The sequence below is a fragment of the Rosa chinensis genome, chromosome 3 (assembly GCF_002994745.2).
Source record: "Rosa chinensis cultivar Old Blush chromosome 3, RchiOBHm-V2, whole genome shotgun sequence".
Taxonomy (NCBI): Eukaryota; Viridiplantae; Streptophyta; class Magnoliopsida; order Rosales; family Rosaceae; genus Rosa; species Rosa chinensis.
In genome coordinates, this window is record NC_037090.1 from 36,999,820 (window position 1) to 37,021,841 (window position 22,022).

Here is a 22,022-nt window from a genome sequence, read left to right on the forward strand (position 1 = left end):
TTTTCATTTCGCTATTTTTTTTTGTTATTTCCGCTCCTTTTGATTTCGGCTACTTTGCTAGTGTACCAATTCGGTCCTGCTCTTCTAAGACTCATGCGACGTCCGCGGTGATTGTACACAGCAGGTATATATATTAAGACGTCAAAAGGATTGGCCTCGGGCCTTGGGGCTCTTGGGTTCTGTTCAACCAAAGAATTATATTCCGACAACTCACTATTTTTTATTCTTATGAATAGCTAAAAGAACGGGGACGGGGCTGCCCTAGTCAGGACCCGACAAAGCCCCTTTGTCGTTTTTGTTCAAGCGCTCTAGAGAAGTGAGACGAAGCCTCTATATAAATTGATTCTACATACACTAACGGGTGCGATCATACCAGCAATAATGCACCGGATCCCATCAGAACTGCGAAGTTATGCTTGCTTGGGCTAGAGGTGTACTAGGATGGGTGACCTCCTGGCAAGTCCTCGTGTTGCACCCCTCTTTTTACCTTTGATTTTTCATTACGCTATTTTTTTTGTTATTTCCGCTCCTTTTGATTTCGGCTACTTTGCTCGTGTACCAATTCGGTCCAGCTCTTCTAAGGCTCATGCGACGTTCGCGGCGATCGTACACAGCAGGTGTTTGACACGAAAATCTGTGAAGTACAAACTGTCTCTTTTGAATGGGCGAGCGTGCCAGCACCATGGGGTGCAGTCGTCTGGGCGTCCCTTGACCTGACTTCTTGATCAAGAGTTGTGGATGAGGAGAGCACCAACCTCGTCACAAGGCTCTTTTCTTGCCTTCCGAGAAAGGACTTCTTGCCTTAAGGATAAGGGCTTTGGTTGTGATCTCTTCGCGTCACAGAATCGATACTCAACGTTGTAGGTTGAGCAGAGCAATCACTGGGAAGTTTTGAGAAAGCACAGGGTTTGCTAAAGCGTGGCTTTAGCTTCGCGAGGGTTGCGCGGGCGTTACCCTTGCTTCGCTGGTAGTATTGGTGGCAGTAGCACTAACAGTCGATTCTTGGAGAAACTAAGACTGGAAGCACGGTCGCCGGGCTTCAACGAGGTTGAAGGTTTGCTCCGGGGAGGCTTGATAATCTGAGGGATTGATTGATTTGAGAGTTGTCTTTGATTTGTCCTTGAAACCAGGTATTTATACCTAGGGTTCGACTATTCCTTACCATAGAAGGATTATTGATTGAAGTTTCCTATTCAATCTCCGCTACCTGACTCCAATAAGGGCTCATTTTCCTTATGGATTTCGGATTGGGCGAAGCTGTAACCCAATTCCAAGTAAACTTATTTTTGGGCTGTAGATATTGGCCTGCTATGCTAAATCCACTAAAGGATCTTGCCAAAATTACTTTTGGGCTCAAACATTGCCCCCCAGGCCTCGAAATCGGGCCCACGAGAATGTAACTGATTGAAGGGGACTAAAACGACACGTCTGATGACCAAAACGATACCATTAATGAGGATTGCGTCTATTTGCTTGGCAAAACGTCTTTTTGTCGCATCGTTTCCCTCATAAAATCTTTTATTTAAAGCCTGCAGCCATTCCAAACCTGTCACATCAGAAACTCTTCAGTCTCTTAAAACCCAGAAACTCTTTGTCCCAAACAATCCTCCTTACAGAAACCCAGAAATGGCTCCTCCAAAGAAAATAGTTATCGATCAGGAGGAAGAACTCAACGAGAAAGCTGCTCGCTCTTGGGGAACCGGAATTGGTGCCCGCTGTCATATCCACACCAATATCCAGAGACCACTACTTCTTAGACTCCCGAATCAACATATCGGACTGGGCCCGGCACCGCGAGATTCCATTCTAGATGACGCTATCACCCTCTATGGCCTACCCATCCGTCGACCTATTACGGTTCTCCGAAGGACGCCTCGAGATTTCAGCAGTTGGGGTGCGCAAAAACATCGAGCAAAAATAGGGCACTGGCCATCCTTGATCAGCATAGTGGAGCTTTCTTGGTATGGCGAAGCTCAAGCGCCAGATCTGGCTCGCTGGAACGTAGTAGGTATTACCCAAACTATTGATTTATGTTTTCGCCTTCCTCACGGTGGTAATCGCTCGCCTCTCGCTGCCTTCCTTTACTTTTGGAATACTGCCACCAACACCTTTGACTTCCGATTTGGCCAAATGAGTATTACATTATTGGTTATTCTTACCATTACTGGCTTGCCCATCGATGGTGAGCCTTATCTGCATGGCCAATTCGACTCTGACAACTTCTCATCAACCATGGCCCAAATTGGTCACGGTGTTCATAACAGCTCGTATCCGTGGTGGCTGGCCTATTACCACAAAGAACACAATGCGACTGGTGGCATTGCTTTTCTAGAGTATTGGCTATGCAAGTTCATCTTATGTATCTCCGCCAATAAGCCCACTGGTCCTTGGACTCTCCTGGCCACAGCCCTCTACAACGGCCCCCGTGTGGGGTTAGGACAACCAGTATTAGGCGCCCTCTACCGTACTTTATACCAAGTAACCATGCATCCTTTCTAGACTAGCATTTCTGGCCCTTTTTGGATCCTTGATTTCTGGATTCAAACTTACTTTCCATTCTTCCGCCGCAACGATATTTCATTGCTACCACCAGCTGACGCCCTTCTTGGTCAGTGGCTTTGTCGCGAGGAGAGGTACACATCCCCACCCTATTCTGAGTGTTTCTCATATTTGTATCTCCTGCATGAAATGCCTTACTGCAACTTAGTACTCAATAGGAGATTCCCCACTCCTCTTGAAAATGGGTTTCTTCCTGGGGCTCTTAATTATAATGATCGCGCGCCCCTGGCTTTTCGCCGCGCGATCTCTTGTTCAGACATTAGGCTTGCATCTGATGACCTCAGTTATGAGCTCTATGCTCCCAACCACTTCGCTCGCCAGTTTGGTCTTATCCAACTAGTGCCATTCCTCCTCTGTGATGCTTCGAACTACAACACTTCTTGGCGCAGAATTGGCCCTTTGATTGGGCCTTCGCCAGTACAAAGCATGCTTGTACTGATTGATCTTCCTGACTGGGCTAATAACATCGTCCCCGTGGATGGGACTGCTGAAGATTATGATCAATGGTGGTCAGAAGTCTCTGTCAACTGCTGGAGACAAAGAGATGACGAGCTCTTCGTGACCATTTTTTAAGAGTTAAGATATCCTTATGATGCTGATACCGAGTTACTTGCTCGCTTTCCTGAAGGCAAGGCGCGCCCTCTGCTACCTAACCCTGCTCTGTAACCCGCGTGAGCCCCGCGCCCGGTCCAGCAGGGATTGTCATTCGTGAGCCTTCCCAAGAGGTAATTGTCTTATTTTTACTTTCTGTCTGCTTTTCCCCTTTTAACTCACGCTTTGTTACATCAGGGAAGTGTGCCACCCTCTAGCAGTCATGCAGTTACTGCTTCTCCGGCCACTGGTCAGGCCACAAAGAAGAAAACGATAGCGACGGAGCCTGAAGTCGAAGACTCTTCCTCTGACGATGACGACCCGCAAACAGTAACGCTCTTGTCTGAAAATCTCATAATTCTGATATCTTCTTCGAGGCTTATTTTGACTTTACTTTAATCCTGACAGATTGTTGCCGCTTTAGCCTCCAAATGCAGTCGCGCTGATCCCCGGAATGATCCATGGGCAGAAGATGAACCAATCACTGATCGACTGGTAATACTCATCTAAAATGAGCCATGACGTTTTGTTTTGTTATGTATGACTCTATAACACTCCTCCTCTGCAGGTTCGTCGTAGGTCATCAAGGCAAGTTGGGGAAGGATCCTCCGTTGCTGGCGAAGGTGTGTCTGGTTCGCAAGTCCAAGAGCCAAATGGTTCTAACAATCCTCCCTCTCCAATTGATGTTGCAAACAACATGCCTTTGGTTCTGGTCCCAATATAGGTTATAGATGACAACTCGCTTGAGGCTGAAGAAAGAACGTCGCCCCCAGACACCTCCCACGAGCAAACAACTGCAACCCTCCTTCTGGAACAAGCAGCGCCTAATTCAGTTCCAGCATCCGGTGAGATTGCCCAGGAACCTGTGCCAACAGCAACTCTTCGCGAGCCACCTGTTGAAGAGGTACCTCTCTTAACAAAATGTTTTATCATTAACCCCTGGCTTGGTTATTCTGACAATGCCTCCTTCTAGGACCCAAATGCTATTCCAAACGAGGAAGCAGCTATCATAGCTGGAGAGTTAGTGGCCGAGAATCCTGCTGAACCTGTCCTCGATGTGGTTGGTCAGGAGCCTACCCCCCAAGCTATTGAAGCTGGGGGAGTAGGGGAAAACCCTAAACCATTGCCAGAGGAAGTACCTGTTGCGGAACTGTATTTGATTACTATTAGTTACTAGTTCAGTTAGAAAGAAAGCAATTGATAATTGTTATACTTGAATGTAGTTGCAAAACCCACAACAAAGCGCAGGATCTCTAACTAGTAAAGTTATAAAATAGCAGTAACCTGTTAAACAGACAGTGTAAGGGAACTATCTAAATATTTTAATATTATCACTGTTAACTTAAAAAAAATATAAAAAAAAGGATCAAAGGATTTCACTCGTACCCCCATGGTGACTAGAACCAATGACTTCATCATTAGGTAGTGGGTGCTCTAACCATTGAGCTAACACCACTTCGTCATTATCACTGTTAACTTATTTTAATGGATTGTTATCTACACTCAAGTTTATTCATTAGAAATGAAATAAACACTATGACTGACGTAAGAAAAGAGTCCCACTAATCATTATTATTATTGATGTTATCTTCATATGCTGACGGTGGAAATGAGAAGTCTACACAAGCTAGCCCAATAGATGAAGTAACATCTTCAGCGTAAAGAATATCCAGATTCGAGGGTTCATAGTCTACTCTTAATATGTTAATAGCTTGAAAAGGAAAATAGATATAAATTAGGTCTAGTACTGAGCATACATGACACTTCCAACAAGCCTTGCATAAGGCTTGGACTCCATATCCACTTCCATATTTGGGTATTTAGTCCTAGACTCACCAAGGATGGCATTTTTGTCACAAAGGTATCTGATGTATTATCTACCATCACACATTATCACATAAACACAAACTAAACTGGTTTTACTGATTTTCTATAGGCTGGTCATGCTAGAATTCCAGCCACAAAGAAGTATTCTCTTGCATATATCTAATTCAACTTGCATATGTGGAAGAGGCTGGTGATCTGTACAAGGGAGAAATGGAGGAATCAGAAATGTATAGAGTTTGATAATGGAAGAATTAGAGAAGAGAAATATAACTAATGCATACACCCTTGACTACCAGGTCCGCTTATTTTTCAGTTCAACTTTATTCTAATTTTAGTATCTTCGGTACTATTAAGATCCTCAGGTTTCACACATTAGGAAACTGACCATGTTACATATGTAGACATGAACCTAATGATGTTAATACTACTGTCTTTTCCGGTTTCATTGATTGACTTTCTTTTCTATCAAATTGCAGTGAAGTTGATCCCATATTAGCCTCCTTCTCTGGAGGAGCTGTGGGAGTGATCTTAACATTGACGGTGGCTGAGAAGTGAGTTTATTTATTTTGGTACATTTGTACGGCTTGCACATTGACAAAATATGATATGGAAATTATGTTAAGAAGAAACATGAGATTATATACGGAAGGATAAATACATGGCCGGATTGCAAAGTCCTGTGCAGGTATGGAGTGAGTGGATATTCAGCATTAAATTTTTTTTCCAAAGGGAAACAATGATGATAAAGAGTATGGCGGAGGCTGAGATTTAGAAGATTTTGTAAATGTCATCAATGAGAAATGTAGGACGAGCATAGATGCGAAAGGGCAACTTACTTCCAAAGTTAGTACCAGTTTAACCAATGAACATGCCTCATCAGTTTCTTTATCAATCATTGGTGTATAATTAGTAGAAAAGTAGATTTGAATTTTGTTTCTTTATATGGAATTTGATGGTTTTTAGGTTTGATTCTATGGTTCTCTCTGCCTTTGCTTTGTTCCTTTGGCTACTTTTAGTTTTGATTTGAAATCTTCAGCCTTGTTTTAGGTTGTGATTGTTGGTTGGTTATAGATGATGGGTTTCATAATATTTTTCAATATATGATATTTGCTGCAGATGGTATTAGCTTTGGTGTGCAATTCACATGATTTATTTATTTATTTTTTTAAATGAAATATTCTTTTGCGACCGCATAGTATCCGTCACAACCAATTCACCCCACTTTTTTTTTTTAAATGAAATATCTTTTTACGACGGCAAAGTACCTGTCGTAAATAGTTTAACCATTGTGAGGGCAACAGTTTTCCCTCGCAAATACTTTTTGCAACGGAAATTTACCGTCGCAAATGGATTTTGTGACGCCACCTATTGCAACACTAACTTTTCCGTCGCAAAAAGCTCAATTTGCCGTAGCGAAAAGTTTTCGCCGTTGCAAAAGCTCAATTTGCCGTCGCATAATAGGCGTCGCAAAAGCAATTGTTTTTAGTAGTGATCTTGCCCCCCAAGTATCCTTGTTGGTTGGCGAAGCATGATCTTCAATTGCAACTTTGGAGATGAGGATGAACATAGATTGGCTTTGTTGCCAACTACCATGTCATAGATCATGGTCTTTGTAGAATTAGCCACGAATTGGCTTTTGCATTCGACCACTTGCTGGTCTGAGTTCTCCATATCAAGAGCTTCAAAGAACCTGAAATCCTTCATGTGATTTTTTGGAATCGATAATCAAATAATAATTATCATCATATTCATCATAGATTGGCTCCGCATCGAGATCATATTTAGAGTCACCAAAGAGTGGCATATCAAATATTTGTTTGCCTCTATACTCTTTCCAGGCATCATATCGAGATGCCTCTATGGATTGTTTAGTATCATCACAGACAAATTTCTTTGGCAAGAAATTTGGAACTGGATAACTGTAAACAAGAGTTAACTTGTATTGATGATACTCCAATTTATGGTCGCGAATGACAAATTGGCCACTAGAATATTTATTCTGGCCATTCATACAATGTGGGTTGTAGATGTTTTCTCCACATATATCAAAGCCACTGCATGGCCCGAAAACATTGGTGAAGAATTTGAAGTTAAATTGACCAATAAAGCCACAGATTGGCTTTCCAAGGCCACAACTTAATTGATAATTAAGTTGGCCATGGCTTAATTGATGATATGCATGACAACGTCTAGAGCCATGAAAGCCACATGCATGATAATTGAGTTGACCATTTTGAGCATATTTTTGACCACTTTCATGACCGTGGTAGCGTCCAGTAGCAAGACCGCGTCCCTCTTGGCCAGATTCTCTTGGAGGCTTTTCTTCTATCTTGCTTTTCCTGAGAAACCCAGAAGCAAACTATTTCAAGTTCTCTCTTTCCTCCAAACTTCGTCTTCCATTTCCGAACAAACCCAGAAATGGCACCCAAGAAACCATTCTTTATAGATCAGGCAGATGAAATCACTGAGAAAGCCACATTCACCTGGCAGACTAACATGGGTGTTCGATGCAGAAGTCAGACCGGAGAGGAGAGAAATCGACTGATGGGCTTTGGTGGAGGTGATAATCAAGCTAGTCTGGGTCCCACACCTCACGATCGTTTGCCAAATGATGCTGTGGCCTATTATGGGCTTCCATCCGCCGTCCCATAGCGGCTCTTCTGCAGGTGCCAGGTGATTTTAGCAGTTGGGGGCCAAGGAGGAAAGTGGGTTTCTGGCCTACCATCGCTCCAGAGGAAAATGTTTGGTATTAGGAGGTCCGAGCGAGAGATTTGGCCCGTTAGGATGCAATGGGTATCACCCAAACCATCGATCTATGCTTCTGTTTCCCATATTAATACCAACCCTGCACCGCTAATCGCCGTTCTTTGCTTCTGGAACACCTCCAGCAATACATTCGATTTCTGGTTTGGGCAGATGAGCATAACTCTGCTAGATGTTCTTACCATCATGGGGTTGCCCATTGACTTTGACCCTTATGTGCATGATCAGTTTGATGGCATTCAATTTCATTTGAGAATGGATAAAACTGGTCGGGGGCATCGCAGCAAATCCTACCCATTCTGGAGCAACTATTACTGCACCCAGTGTGACCACACAGGAGGTAACACATTCCTGGAATTCTGGTTTTGCAAATTTATCTTTTGCACTTCTTCCAACAAACCTATTGGGCCTTGGAATTCTCTGGCCACTGCTCTATACAATGGTCTTTGCGTTGGCCTTGGGAAACTTCTATTGGGTGCATTATATCGCTCCCTTTATAAAGCCGTAATGTGCCCCTTCAATACCGACATTAGTGGCCCTTTCTGGATCCTCGCCTTTTGGCTGCAGATTTATTTCCCTCGCTTCTGTGGCGGTGATATTCCAAAGGATCCTCCGTCGATTCCCTTTTGGGGAATTGGCTTTGCCGCAACGTAAGGTATCGAGCTCCACCCTACTCTGAGTGTTTTATTTACTTGTACTTGCTGGAAGAGATATCGGACCCAAAAATAGTCCTTTATAGGCGATTCCCTCCTCCCCTTGATGATGGCTTTCTGCCCAGTGGACGGGATCATAGCGAAAGAGCCCTCCTGGCCTTTCGTCGCACCATCTCCTGCTTAGACATTCGTCTTGCCACCGACCGCATAAGCTACAAGCCCTAGGCCCCTAACCACTTTGCTCACCAATTTGGGTTGGTCCAGTTGGTACCCTGGCCTTTGGTTGATTCTGCCAATTACTACACCTCTTGGAGGAGATTAGCCCCGCTTGGGTCTGCCCCCTTTCAGAGTCAATTTACTTTGATAGTGATTCCCCCTAGGGTCAGAGCGTTGTACCCCCTCAACAATGTCGACGATGATTATGCTGATTGGTGGAAAGAAGTGTCTGTGAACTGTTGGGACCTGCCATATGACGAACTCTTCGCCCTGATCTTTCGTGGCATGAGTAGTCCTAGTCCGGAGGACCGCGAGATTCTTGAGCGCTTCTCCAACCCTGCAACACAACCCCCGCGACCTATTCTACCTTCTCACTCATCGCGTACAGGGATACAAATCCACGAGCCTGGGGCAACAGTAAGTTTTCATCTTTCTTCACCATTCCTTTTCGTTGTCTTGATTTTCCCGCTCTTATTCCTGAATGTGTTTTGCAGCAAACTACCCGGAGCAGGACAGCCTCTGTTCAGGCCAGGAAACAAAAGGCAATAGCAGAGGAGACTCCTGAGGGAGAGTCTTCTCATGATGAAGATCCCGCTGAGGTAATTTGGTTAAGAACGATCCCAAACTTGTATATTTGGTGCTTCCCCTCTTTTTGAGTTGTGATTCTTTTCTCGTACAGGCCACTGTTGTCTTGGCTTGCAAACGCGATCGAGCTCAATTCGTCAAAGAGAGTTTTGAAGATGACGAACCTCTGAGAATGCGATTGGTAAACTCCGGCCCCGTCTTATCCTATTTAAATTTTAGAATCTAGGCAGGATCTTCACTATGTATCTTTTGACAGGTCCGTTAGAGGACCACTGATCTCTCTCGCCTGACTGAGGCTGGATCCTCAACCTCTGCAGAAGAGCCAATTCTCTCGCTAGCTCAAGCACCAACTAGGCCCGTGGCACCTCTTCCCTCTCCCACATCTACAGAGCATCCGCAAGGTCCTACCATTCTAATAACGATCTCCGATGACGACTCCCCGGAGCATGAAAGCGTGGAAAGCCACTTTGAGGCTTCTGCCGCTTATGAGGAACTAATGACGACAGAGATTCCCGCTGCACTAGAGGTCCAAGAGGTGAATGAAGTGGGGCCTCTTCCTCTTGGTGACCACGTACCAGATATCGACCCGATAGCTCGAGAGGTAAGCCACTGTTGGCTAATGCTTTCCATTTCCCTTTAGATCCAAACCCGCTCTCTGACATTTCTGAACCTAACCAGGATTCTGTTTGTACCGAGGAGGTGGAAGTACCGAAATAAAATTCATATGCTATATCATTTCCATCAGAAGTTTCCCAAAATTTTTTGAAATTTTTAGTACCTTTCCTCGAGATTCTTAATTTTTGAAATATCGACACACACAAAATATATTTAAAAATTCACACCGAAATTTTGTCCGAAATTTCTCATAAATTTCTATGAAATTTGTATGCCATCGACAACGAAGTTTTTTACTCATATTTTCATAGAGAAAATATGAAATTTTGATTTATTTTTCCAATCAAGTTGAATACAACAAAAAAAAACCTTTTTGCTTTTATCTGTTACCAAAATCATTTCCAAAATTCATGTACTTGGGAGCAATATTGTATGATTGCTTCCATCTAGCAGTTCAATCATATAGATCAAACCACATCGTAGTAACACTTATTCTTAATACTTTATATTGCTTTTGTTGTACTTGTTCACTTTCATTCAGGGGGTTTTGGTATTATGTCCCCCCTGGTTGTATTTTTCTTATTATTAGTGAAAAATGCGTGATGGTCAAGCCCCCCACTAGGTTCCAGCCATAAAAAAATTAATTAATTAATCACATTCACATTATCAATATACATCACAGTTATAATTACATATAGATAAAAACTCTAGTTTAGCAACCTACTACAGTACTAGTTAATTACTCGTACATATTAAATATCACAATTCTATTATAAATGTATAAATTTAGAAAGGCTATATTGTATATAGGTTTATTAAAGGTTAGTTTAGCATGTGGCCAGGTTGGTCAGCAGCAAGCATAGAAAATGATTTGCTCATCAAAGTATATGTACTAAATTTTATAGGTTTTTGGTCCTAGATGTCCATTTAAGCATAGCGTAGATTTTGGTTCTATTATATAAAATAAATTTTTTTTTTTCATTTTTGTTAACAATAACCAAAGCTTTTTGTCAATGCTTCTTTCAACAAGATCATGCCAAACAACTAAATAGTATATTGTTGAGATTTCATCCATAGTTGGAACAATATGTTGATTATGTGCTGGGTAGTGTAATGTACGCCTGTGTCGGGTATATGCTGATTATTTGTAATCAGGTACAAAGTGACAATTCTTGTGTCATAGGTGATTAGTTTCAAAACTTTTCCTTAGTTGATAGAAAACTTCTGATTGACTTGCTAGAAGCTGTACTTGATAATGCATTTTTAATGGAAAACCAGTTGAATTGTAAGATATAATGCCCATCCACACAGTTCTCCCCGTCTTGTGTGATGAGGAGTTTGTTAGGCCATCCTTTTTGAATAAATCATAGTAAGGGATACTGAGGTACCACTACGGGATATGTTGTTTATCTTTCCGTTCATCTGCCAACAATATTGTGGCCTTAAGAAAGTTTCACAGGCCTATCAATAGTCTCTTTCACTGGTTCTGCATGTCTTCCATTACAATGCTAGTCAGATTTTTTGGTAAAGGTTGATTATCATGATTCTGATTGTCCATAGGAAGTCCATTTAAACTTGATAAAATGCTCATTAAGCCTCGTTTTTTGTTATCCCCTCTCTCTCTTCCCTTCTGATTTGTAATTGAGTTATTGGTCTGATCAACACCATAAAAGTTTGTGCAAGTTTCAATATTTTGTATCCATCAGTATATGTTTTAGTTACTCATGTAACTCGATGTTGTTTCTTTTACAATGGCAGATATATTTTCTTGTACGAGACAATCAAAAAATCAAAATTCAAGATGCCTTCCACAGAGGTACAGACCTTGTTTTGATTGACATTCAATTTTTTTGTACAAATAATAGTGACATAATCCGAGCTTCTTCCATTCAGGAGCCAATCATTATTCGGTTATTCATGAAACTAATGTACATTTTAAAAACTTGGAATTTCTTCTTTGTAGTTGGGAACTTTATTAAAAGGGAGATTATCTGGTCATGTATATAAATACATATATGTGCTTGAAGGCGATGAACTGATGAGAACCATCTGCTACGAGAAAATTTCTAGTCACTTTCCAGCAACGGGAAACCCAAGTGACTGAAACGCCTAGAATGAAGCCCCTAGAATTTTCCTCAATTTAATGTATGGCCCCTGCAATATCTTCTTTTGGTGGTGATCTTCTTTCTGAAATGTTTAGCAATTGTTTCTTTTATCTCTAATCCTAAGTTTGAGTCTGAGATCCTACACAGTGCTAATCACCAATCTCTTTGACAGTCTCAACGAACACTCCACAATGATCTATCAGGCTTCTACTGAAATTTGAACAAACCATAAACATGAGAGGTCTACACTCACTGAAACCAACTTACATGTGATTTCAAAGTTATTGCAGGGCCTTGCATTAAATTGATTGATGCTCATTCCAAACTCATTTCAAACTATAAACTTCCTAATATGTGGAAGCGTGTCCATGCTTTCTTGAATCTGGTGCAGACTGGTTTAATTTATATAATGAAGCACACCCTACAGATATCACCCACATAAAGCAACTCCAACAGCTTCCCTATAATTTTTGTATTATAGAGAAGCAAAAGTCAAACCTTTAGCCTATTTTTCTTCTCCAACTCCAACAGATTCCCTAGTTTACAGTAATCTATAAAATCTCCATATGCTTCTTTAAAATTTTGGAGTTTGCTGTAAATATAGGGAATTTGGTTTTCTCTCTCCTCACTTTCCCTAAAATAGAGATAGTTATAGGGAATCTGTTGGAGCAAAAGAGGCTTATTTTTCCCTAAAGTAGAGAAAAATTAAAATATGGGGAATCTGTTGGAGTTGCTCTAAGAGCAACTCCAACAGATTCCCTATATTTTGATTTTTCTCTACTTTAGGGAAAAATAAGCCTCTTTTGCTCCAACAGATTCCCTATAACTATCTCTATTTTAGGGAAAGTGAGGAGAGAGAAAACCAAATTCCCTATATTTACAGCAAACTCTAAAATTTTAAAGAAGAATATGGAGATTTTATAGATTACTGTAAACTAGGGAATCTGTTGGAGTTGGAGAAGAAAAATAAGCTAAAAGTTTGACTTTTACTTCTCTATAATACAAAAATAATAGGGAAGCTGTTGAAGTTGCTCTAACATACTAACCTAAAGATAAAATTCACCATTGACAAAGTCCATGTGATTGCACTCTACCTTGAAACCAACAGCCAATTACCCCATCCACTTGAGCCGGCCAATTGGATGTTGGAAATTCAACCAACCACATACACAAACTCGAAAGAGGGACATACAATAGAAAACAGGAAGAAAGAAACTTAGAAGATGAAGAGGAAAGTTTTGGTTAACTATAAAATCCAGTCTACCAAACAGTGATGCTAAACTGCAAGACCCAGTAGGGAAATAAAAATAAGAACACATCCAAGCAAAACACAAACATGGAAGAGAATACACATGAAACTAAACTATACATAAATACTCCGTCTTATAGGCGTAGGGTGTCACAATGTCTGTCAAAGAAGACAAAATAATTGATAAACTATGCTTTTCCCTACTGACTGATGCAAATATCAGGAAGCAAAATGGAGGGGAATATTTTAATTTCCCTTGAAAAGCAACAACTTTTAATGATCAAATGAAATGTCCGATTAAAAGTGGACAGAAAGACGAAAATAGAGACAAACAGCAGAAAATTCAAAATTTTTTCAACAGCAGCAGTAAATGGAAACCAGCCTACGAAAAACAGAAACCTATTATATTGCTCCTGGTCAATCTAGCACAATATAAGAGAAGCTATAGTTTTCGAAAGTCATGGAATCAGAAGGCTGCTGAAACAGAAGCCCATTCAGCTGACCAGAATCTTACTCTCTCCTAAAGTTCCTCTACCACTGCACCTGTGTAATCTTCTATCTCTTTCCATCCAGAGAAAACAAATTACAACCAACGCACTGCAACGCCAATTAACTTTCGCCTTCTTACCTTCTTACCAAATGCAAATTAGTTGGACAAAAAGAGCAGGGAGTGTGGTCTCCCAATACATTCCAGCCTCCCTAAATTATTTCTGCCAGAAAATAGAAGCAACTTCACAATGCACAAAAACATGATTGATACTCTGTCCCTCAAATTTGCATATGGCACACCTTCAGGGCAAAAGCAACAGTTTGACCTCCTACATTGAAACATATCGCAAATATTCGTCCTCCCATGAGTGGACCAACCAGCGTGAAACCTTGACCTTGGCTGGAACTTTATGTTTCCAGGTAAGACTTGCTGGAGAAATTTTTTGTTCCAGTCTATCACCAATCAGAAATTTGTGAAAGGACTTGCAAGAAAAGCACCAGAAGCTTACAGCTTCCATTTCTCATCCATTCTCAAAGCCACCAAACAGACTCTTTCTAATGATGGTTAGATAAATTGTTCTAAAACCAGAATTCCAACTCACTGGGATAACCTTTGATAATCTAAATAGTGTTGAGAAAGCTCAATTCGAAGGTTTATCCTGAACCAAAATTCTTTCTAAAATCTCACTACTCCCAACATATACAGGTCTACACTTTTCTTCTTGATAAGACACAGAAGAAGGTATCCAAAAGGAAATGCACAAGGTATCCAATCAGAAGAAGTCCAAGACAGAAAAGTAATGCAAAGAAGAAAACCCGAGCAAAAGAAGTTAACTAAGAGCTGCATTTGGAGCTGAAAAGCAAATCACAGAAGGCAAATAAATAGAATTACCCAGATTTTACCAAAAGAATTGACTGTAGAAAGGGAAGTTGCGAAGCTGAAATTGAAATTGAAATTGAAAGATAAAGGCCGGAAATTACCAAAGTGAGAGATTGCGAGATGAAGATGGACTCCCCCAACTCCACTCTCTTCTTTGCGTTTTCCTTTTTGACCCCCGACTCCACTTTCTATTCATCTTGGAAATTATGCCTTCCAAGTTCCAAATTGCGACACTGAGCTACTCCGTAACTTATATAATATTCCCAGTAAGTGGCCATATTTTTTTGTATGCACAGAAAGTGTGTCAAGATATTTATGAGGATACGGTGATAGTGACAGTGCAGACAGAAAATTTCTATGATGAAGTCATTAAATATTATCAACCAGAACAAACTACAACCTATCGTATTTGGGAGTTGGCTTGAACCATTTTGCTCTCCAAACCCTACATACTCGGAACTCCGATATGAATATCATTTCCAAGGGACCTAACGTTACGTATATCAATGTAAACACGCTTGGACACAAAATGACTCCTAATAAGAGCAGGAAACTGATTGTGAAACAAAAATAAAAACAACACTGCTGTTTTCTCACCAGATTTCAGTAACAATTTGAGCAGATGGTAAAAGTAGATGTAAATCTGGAGAATGCATTACAAATCCGCAAGAGGCATGAAAATAACCAAAAGAAATTCAAAAAAAAAAAAAAGATTAGTTCGGTTTAGAAAAAATCATAACTAATCAGACAGCAGCTCATAATAACAAAAAAGTATGCATGCATGGAACGGTTGGAACCAATGTTCTAGTTGACACACAGTCCACATAGTTCATCTATATTTATATTTTTTTTTTTTTAGGGAAAAATTTATGACTAGTACCCGAAGTAAGGCCCACTACGAATTTCAGTACAGCAATTTCCAAAACATAAATTTTGGTACATCAAATATGAAGTCAACCCAATATACATACACGATGTTAATGACTCCGTCAGACGTCGTGCCATTACGCACATAATGAAGGGCAGAATAGGTTTTTCATCACTTTTCAATGGTTTCCTCTCTCCTCTCACTCTCTCTGACTCCCCCCCCTCTCACACTCTCTCTCTCTCTCTCTCTCTCTATGGCTCTGTAACTCTGGGATCTCTTTTCCTTCTTCTTTTTGTTGTCACCGATCACCACGCCTCTACACCGCCTTTCACCACCTCCGATTACAGCCCCTCACTTCAACATCCACAACCCCTTCAGCTGCCTCGAGGGCCGATCTTCACTGTGCCCAGGCTCTCAGTGAGTCCAGTCCGGCCTCAATTCAAGCCCTCCTTCGTGTCGCCAAGATCACCGGTAGAGCACCCAACAAGCTCTCCAAGATGTCAGACCCTAATTCTATTTGTTTTCGGTTTTGGTTTCTGTGTTTTTGTGAATCAGGTGGGATTGATGTGTTTTGCAGTAAGGTTGTGAGGCTTGGGATTGCTAAGGTGTTGATAGTGATTTAGCAGAAGTAGAAGGCAGAGGTAAAAAGAAAAAATAGAATGAGTTTGATTCTTGGCTGGGTTTCGATTTACTGGAGAGATAGAAGAAGAGCTGTGGAGATTGGAGCGAAGAAGAAGAGAGTGAGGGCTCGGATCACTTCATCGGAGGTCTGGGCTGAATTCTAGGTGAAGAATCAAGCCCAGAAGAATAGGGATTCATGAATCCAATGAATTGGAAATTTTGGGTTCCTGTAATTGTACCTAAGTGTTATAGTTCTCATTGTTTCTGTTGTTAATCGGCCTTCGATGGAATCATGGAAATCGAAGACCTGAATTATAGAGGAAAGTCTATAAGGGATGAGGGTAATGGGTCTTGTTGTTGTTGTTGTTTAACGGGATGGTGATGAGAGGGTTGTATATTTTTTTCAACCCACAATGAGAGAGAGATATGAAGCAACCCAGATAAGAAAACTAGCAGCTTCTAATTCAAAGGTATAGTGGTGAGTCGCTCAACTGAGTTCAATCCTAGTCTTCTTCTTCTTTTACCTTGCGATATATTTAATTTAAGGTTTGAGTAGTATAATCTGTTGGATTACTTATTGATTGGAAATTTGGTGCATTTGTTAAGAGTTTAATTTTGTAGGAACATGAAGTGTTGGAAATCATTCATCAGGTTTTGTTTCAATCTTCAAAGAAAGCAAGGAACCAAGATAGTTGTTTTGAGGGTTCAGTGAGAGGAGGAGATGTGGGAAGAAGAAGAGATAAAAAGAAAAAGGAAAAAATTAATTAAACAAAAAAAAAATGAGGGTAAGAGAGCTGCCTGCCCAGAAGAAGAGAAAAGAGTCAGCGGGGTGCTAAAAAAGTTGAAGAGACCATTTTATCCCTTGAAATATGACAGCTGGCACGAAACTAACGGCGTCATTGACGTCATGTATGTTTACTGGGTCGGTTTTGAAACCTCATGTACCAAAGTTTATGTTTTAGAAATTGATGTACTGAAATTCGTAGGGGCCCTTACTTCGGGTACTATACATGAATTTTTTCCCTTTTTTTAAATTGCAAATGAACAATGCCATTTATTATATGTCTTGTTTTGTGAACATTATTCTGGTCATTTAGTTATAACATGCAAATGAGCAACACCATGATCTGATCATTGTTCTATGAGAGAAAATTAAATAAAAAACATGTAAGATTCAAGAAACCACTCATGTGCTGAGGAATAAAAAAAAATTAACCCAATATTTTAAACCAATCCTAGTTTTAAACAGGTAAGGCAGTTGCATGCTGAATTTTTAGGTTCAGAGTAATTATTTAAACCCCATAGTTGCAAAAACACATGAAGAAATAGATGAGGTTAATACCAAAAGCTGAGGAAAGATATACAGGCTTAATTCTATTTGGATCTTGCTGATCTTGCAATATGAAAGAAGATTGAAAATTTTTCCTTTACTCCATCCACTATGTCTCTCTCATCGAGGACCGATTGTTTGGAAGGATACTATGATTAGGAATACGAATATATCATCATCAAAGAACTGGGAATCATATGAAAATAGCAGAGAAGCTTTTTGATGTTATATGTTTACTAAGAACAGTAAGAATGGCTTTTAACAGTTGAACATAGGCAATGCTATTATGTTTTTTTAGCAAACCCAGAGTCTCTGAAGCTATGCTTCATTAAAGCTGATAAAACTCCTTAAAACTATTATATTCTCAGAAGCATTATCATGATCTAAAGGCTTAAACTGAAAATTCAAATTCAAGGACAGACAATTCAACACCCAGAAACATGACCTGATAATGGAAAGATTTGGTACACAACCCAACACCAATCAACATAAAAAGGAAACCCCATAATGAAAGAAGAAATAAATAACGCAGAAAAACAAAAACTCCTCCAATAGATTACACTCATAATAGAAAAGAAATTGGATTCAAATACTACATTGCAAAAACCCCATTACTCGTTTGTGACATCAAAATACAATGTAGAAAGTTACTTGTTGAACAACTCATCCCTGTACTCCATCTCCTTCTCTGCCATACGAAAAATCTGCACACAATTATTTAAAATGCATGAGTTCCAGGACAACAACTCAATAGCAAAACAGTACCACTATGTTTTATTGTTTACTTGGATCCTTCTTGAACAGCTAGAGAGACAATTTCATAAAAGAGCAAGCAAGAGAGGGTTAGAATAATCAGTCCTGTAAGTAAACAACTATCCCACACTGTTCTCAATTTACCTAACCGCACATCTAGAGAACAAAGCATCATACCTCGGCACAACCAGCGACGTCCTCGTTCTCAATTTACTCCTGAGATGAAAGCGATTTCTCATACCTCTTCATACTCTCAGTTGTGCTCTGAAATAAAAAAACCCCCAGTAGAGAAATCCCCCCTTCAACAACAAGTGGAGCATTGTCTGCCTCTCCGTCACAAACTCGTTAAACATAGCTTCCTTCTCCTTCAAATTTTTGCACACAGATGCAAGGTTGCCCGATTCTCCACCCTCCCCCTGCTGGCGCTCAGCGGCACGGATACCGACACGGTATCCGGCTCGATAACTCCTCAAGAATTTGAACATTTTCTCGCGTTTTTTCTTCCGATCTAAACCTGCCTTTTCGGTGAGACTATTAGACTATATTCTAAATATACGAAAGACAAACTTACTGTTCACACCTGTTCATTGGGTGTCGAAAAGGCTATTTTTCCCTTGCTTTTCCCCCACAATCTCAGGCTGCCATTGACCTAGGTACTAGATGCTTCCATCGGTTTCTTCTTTCTTCTACGGCCGTATAACCACGATTGACTTCCGTAAAAGTGGTGAGAAGAGAGTGTGATGCGGATAAGAAGGAAAGGGACTGTTGAAAGAGACTCTGAGAGCGAAGAGGCTCTTTTGCTTTAACCACAACACTCCAATAGCTCAAGTGAAACTCGCCTGCAGTCGATTTGTTCTCTTGATTTGACGATGAAGGTCTCTAATCTGACGATCCGTACTATACCATTTAAAAGGTAATCCCGATGTTAAAAGTTTTCATCTTTTTAAGTTTTTGGCTTCTGGGTTTTAAGAGGTAATCCTGATCTTAAAGTTTCCTCGCCTATCTGCTTGATTAGAAACTTGAAAAACAAACATATTCATAAGAAGCTTGGTTGAGACGGAGGAAGAACATAGGGACAAGAAGATCGAGGAGGACGAAGATGGAACTGGGTAATCGATTTTCAAGTCCAGTTTGTTCTAATCGATTAAAGTTTTAGATTGTTTGTTTTTGTGGTTTAATTCGGAATTTCTTTCAGGTCTTAAAGATACTCTAGAATGGTTGTCTCCATTGTCCGCAGAAAAAAAAAAATAAGAGTCCGAATTGGACCTAGGCTTTTCAGCGACAAATGGCTCATTTTGAGTTACGATCGAGCAAATGTCAGAGGTACCGGGCAAAATGTCAAAGGAAGGCTTAATTTTGTGCTCCTCTTATGAAGGTTCTCTATCTAAAGTCAAGTTTCAGATTTCTGTTGTGAAGAAATAGTGTGATTGTATTTATTTCATCATTGATTGCAGGTGTTTCTTGATGATGGGAAGAAAGAGAGGCTCATCAATCAGGATTAGAAGCTTCCCAACCGGCTCTAACTCAATATCGGGTGCTTGGTCCTTTGATAAATGGATGCTCATGGATTGAATTACAACCACTCACTAGCCGAAAGCATCAGGTGAATTTTTCCTTGGACAGTTTATAGAAATCGGTGAATTTTTCTTTTTTGGTCTTTGCTTGCATGTAATTTTTGTTGAATTTGTTCTTCATTTGTTGAGGTAGCCTTCGTGTTCTTTGCTTCTGGGTTTGGATGCTGTATAATAATATCTTTATTCACAATTACTCATCACTTTTACTATGATTCTGGGTATAAAAGTTTCAAAGTACGGAAGACATATGATTGGATGAGCAAAGAATTGAAATTTCATGTCTTGATGGTTTACAATTGCTTTACTGTGCTGAATCGATGCCAAAAAAACAAAGATTTGCAATCTTAGATTCAACCTTAAGGATGTCTTTTCACTCTAATTGTTGTTCATTTAAAATTTTTCTTTAATGGGTATATCTCTACTCTGCTAACAATTTATCTGATTTTTGTTTATTATGGTTGTCTTGCAGTTGGCTAATATTTGGTTGGAGCACAAGGATTCCCTAGCTGGTAATTTTTCTTCATCAATAATGTTTATGTTGATTCATTGATTTGATTGGTTCCTTTTTCTCCATGCTCATGCCTGAAGGGTCGTGTATATGCAATTATGTGCAGTATATAGTTTGACTAATTGTGTGTATTATACCCATTAGAAATCAGTGTTGTTTGGCTTTTCTATCTGTTTAGCAGCCATTCGTTCACACACCCAGAAGCTAGGAAGAAACCTCTTATTTTTGTTATTCGATATTTTCCTTTTTGATTTACAAGCTCTTATGTAAATTGTTTATCAATTTTCTTTTGCTATCAATTTTTGCTATATGGTAGATATATAATAATGGTTAGATTAGCCACTGCAAAGTTGGAATCTGTTTCGCATTTAGATTGAGGCTAATCTGTATTCTTTATTTGTAGAAATTTCTTTTGGTATAAGGTAGTCTTATGTATTTGATGTGTGCTACATATGTGCATTTTTTTATTTCATGTAAAGCTATGTCTGAAGATTAGATACTTCGTAGGGTTTAGAGGGTTGGTAATCTATTGATGGAACTTTTATATTATGCAATTGGGTGCTTAAGTTGATTTTGATTAAATTTTTACCTGCGTAAACATACAGGAGCACTACTTTTGGCCTTAAGGCAACATTGTTCTGGAGAAATTTGAGAGGAGGTGGCATGAAGTAACAAACCAAGTAGGGGAACATATCTACCAATTCTGGTAATGTTCAGAAGATACTTTTATTTATTTTTAGTCTGTAACTATGGAACTTATCAATTGTATTTGGTTTGCAATTGATAAATTGATACTATAGTGATGCTGCAGTTCGACTATGCCATTTTAAAAACAGTTGGTCTACGTTGATGCAGTTGTATAATTTACTATTCCTGAGCTGAACATCGCTGACCAACCAAAATGGTGGAAAAGAAGTGTTCCGAAGTGCTTTAGATCAAGCTGGAGATAGAGTAGGTGTTGTTCAATTCTATGGAAAGCACTGTCTCTGGATTTTGAGCAATGGAAGAACTGTATGCGGTAGTGATTCTGTTTGGAAGGCCTTGATTTTTTATGCCAAAAGTTGTGAATGCTTCTTTAATGCTGATCAACACAATGATTTGGCAAAGCCATAGTAGACGTAAAGAAAATGTTGGACCAATTTCATGAGTTGCCCAATGCCAACAGCATAATTTTCAAAAACGCTAGATGCAAGGTAAAGGACTTGATGTTATTTGTTTTTATATCCTATGTTTTCCCCTTTAATTTCCAAGAATTTCATACCACATGGTCCATATTTGTATTGATGTTAGATTATTTGGTTATACACAGGTGCTTTTTAGTATTAACTTTTTGAAGTTATTCAAGAATCTGATGTCGGCCTGTTCTTCTACTGAAGCAGTCATGTGGCTAAAGACCCAAGAAGCGCAGTGTACAAAGAAAGTTGTAGTAGCTCTTGACTAATCTTGAAGAAACTTAAGGTTAAATCTCATTGTTTGCACAACAGACTATTGGAAAGAAAATGAGATAATGTTAAAGGTCTGAGATGTATTGCTATTTGCAAAGAATATGAGATAATGTTAAAGGTCTGAGATGTATTGCCTCTAGAGGATATCCCAAAGTTGGAATATCTCTTAGATACACACATAAAATCATTTTTATTGATCTCGCAGCATCGCGCGAGGAGCACTATCTAGTATATATATATAGTTAGGGCAACAGTGTCATTTATTTTGATGACCACAGACCTGTCTCATGTTTTTTTTTTTTCGAGAAAAATGAAGAAACTTCAATTAATCAATCGAAAATCATATTTTAGAAGAGACAGAGACCAAAACCCCAAGTACAACCGTGATGAC

General features: G+C 39.8%; 1 long non-coding RNA gene and 1 other non-coding gene across 8 annotated transcripts; both read left to right on the forward strand.

The window, feature by feature from the left end:
• Positions 1 to 359: 359 nt before the first annotated feature.
• On the forward strand, positions 360 to 478 carry LOC112195535. The gene has a single exon (XR_002934597.1). It is a non-coding gene; the product is annotated as a 5S ribosomal RNA (ribosomal RNA).
• Positions 479 to 18,791: 18,313 nt separating this feature from the next.
• Positions 18,792 to 21,764, forward strand: LOC112193456. Of its 7 annotated transcripts, none has more exons than XR_005807918.1 (8): positions 18,793 to 19,017; positions 19,120 to 19,479; positions 19,559 to 19,707; positions 20,148 to 20,187; positions 20,792 to 20,892; positions 20,998 to 21,379; positions 21,496 to 21,702; positions 21,750 to 21,764. It is a non-coding gene; the product is annotated as an uncharacterized LOC112193456 (long non-coding RNA). The 7 variants fall into 7 exon arrangements; XR_005807920.1 differs by having other exon boundaries at positions 19,120 to 19,213; positions 19,300 to 19,707; XR_005807921.1 differs by having other exon boundaries at positions 18,792 to 19,017; positions 19,095 to 19,707.
• The last annotated feature ends 258 nt before the right edge of the window (positions 21,765 to 22,022 follow it).